Genomic DNA, 2,500 nt, shown 5'->3' with positions numbered 1-2,500 from the left:
TTTTTTTTCTCCGATATACCAAAGCAAGAACAAGAAGACCGAGGCATCAAAATTTTTTTTTTTTTTTTTTTTTTTTTTTTTTTTTTTTTTCGATAAATCCAACCGAGAACAAGAAGACCGAGGCATCCAAAATTTTTTTTTTTTTTTTTTCTTTCCCATATACCAGAGAAAGAACATGAAGACCGAGGCAACCAACAAAAAATAATTTTTTTTTTCTCTTTCCCGGAATTTTTTTTTTTTTTTTTCGAAATAGCCGAGAAAGAATATGAAGACCGAGGCATCCAACAAAAAAATTTTTTTTTTTTTTTTTCCTAATCTACCCAAGCAAAACAAATAGAAGACCGAGGCATCCAAAAAAATTTTTTTTTTTTTTTTTTTTTTCGAAAAATTTTTTTTCACAAAAACTTTTTTTTTTTTTTTTCCCCAAAAAATTTTTTTTTTCGTTCCAAGCTAACCAAGACATCTACTATTCACTAGTAGAGCAATCGAGACTGCAAAGCAAGCAATGGCCTTACTTGCAGCTCTTGGTGCTGAGAACTCCCCCCCCCCTATAGTAGTCTTAAGTAAAACCACAGCTCTGACAGGAGTAGATATTGCATGCGAGCGAGGAGTCGTAATGGGCAAAATTGACTCGGGGGACCTCCAAATCGAATTCCGTTTCGAGCAAAACACTTCTTAGGCTTCAAGGAAGCTCCCATAAAATTTCCAAACCCAAACTCCAAACTTCATTTTTTAGCCTACAATGCCCACGTGCACGCCGGTGTGCACGCAGGGGTGCTTGAGCATGCGGGAGAGGAGCCATAATGGGCAACATTGACTCGGGGGACCTCCAAATCGAAATCCGTCTCGAGCAAAACACTTCTTAAGCTTCTAGGAAGCTCCCATAAAACTTCCAAACCCAAACTCCAAACTTTATTTTTTAGCATACAATGCCCACGTGCACGCCGGGGTGCTTGAGCGTGCGGGCGAGGAGCCATAATGGGCAACATTGACTCGGGGGACCTCCAAATCGAAATCCGTCTCGAGCAAAACACTTCTTAAGCTTCAAGGAAGCTCCCATAAAACTTCCAAACCCAAACTCCAAACTTTATTTTTTAGCATACAATGCCCACGTGCACGCAGGGGTGCTTGAGCATGCGGGAGAGGAGCCATAATGGGCAACATTGACTCGGGGGACCTCCAAATCGAAATCCGTCTCGAGCAAAACACTTCTTAAGCTTCTAGGAAGCTCCCATAAAATTTTCAAACCCAAACTCCAAACTTCATTTTTTAGCATACGATGCCCACGTGCACGCCGGGGTGCACGAGCGTGCGGGCGAGGAGTCGTAATGGGCAAAATTAACTCGGGGGACCTCCAAATCGAAATCCGTCTCGAGCAAAGCATTTCTTAGGCTTCTAGGAAGTTCCCGTAAAATTTTCAAACCCAAACTCCAAACTTCATTTTTTAGCACACAATGCCCACGTGCACGCGGGGGTGCTTAAGCGTGCGGGCGAGGAGTCATAATGGGCAAAATTAACTCGGGGGACCTCCAAATCGAAATCCGTCTCGAGCAAAGCACTTCTTAGGCTTCTAGGAAGCTCCCATAAAATTTCCAAACCCAAACTCCAAACTTCATTTTTTAGCATACGATGCCCCCGTGCACGCGGGGGTGCTTGAGCGTGCGGGGGAGGAGTCATAATGGGCAAAACTAACTCGGGGGATCTCCAAATCAAAATCCGTCTCGAGCAAAGCAGTTCTTAGGCTTCTAGGAAGCTCCCATAAAATTTCCGAACCCAAACTCCAAACTTCATTTTTTAGCATACTATGCCCACGTGCACGCCGGGGTGCACGAGCGTGCGGGCGAGGAGTCGTAATGGGCAAAATTAACTCGGGGGACCTCCAAATCGAAATCCGTCTCGAGCAAAGCATTTCTTAGGCTTCTAGGAAGTTCCCGTAAAATTTTCAAACCCAAACTCCAAACTTCATTTTTTAGCATACGATGCCCACGTGCGCGCCGGTGTGCACGTCGGGGTGCACGAGCGTGCGGGCGAGGAGCCGTAATTGGCAAAATTAACACGGCGGACCTCCAAATCGAAATCCGTCTCGAGCAAAGCATTTCTTAGGCTTCTAGGAAGTTCCCGTAAAATTTTCAAACCCAAACTCCAAACTTCATTTTTTAGCATACGATGCCCACGTGCACGCCGGTGTGCACGAGCATGCGGGCGAGGAGTCATAAAGGGCAAACTTAACTCGGGGGACCTCCAAATCGAAATCCGTCTCGAGCAAAGCATTTCTTAGGCTTCTAGGAAGCTCCCATAAAATTTTCAAACCCAAACTCCAAACTTCATTTTTTAGCACACAATGCCCACGTGCACGCGGGGGTGCTTAAGCGTGCGGGCGAGGAGTCATAATGGGCAAAATTAACTCGGGGGACCTCCAAATCGAAATCCGTCTCGAGCAAAGCACTTCTTAGGCTTCTAGGAAGCTCCCATAAAATTTTCAAACCCAAACTCCAAACTT

Source organism: Cornus florida, unplaced genomic scaffold (genome assembly GCF_030987335.1).
Source record: "Cornus florida cultivar Cherokee Brave unplaced genomic scaffold, ASM3098733v1 CherokeeBrave_3.0.0_Hap2_scaffold_45, whole genome shotgun sequence".
Classification (NCBI taxonomy): domain Eukaryota; kingdom Viridiplantae; phylum Streptophyta; class Magnoliopsida; order Cornales; family Cornaceae; genus Cornus; species Cornus florida.
This window is presented reverse-complemented; position numbering follows the sequence as displayed.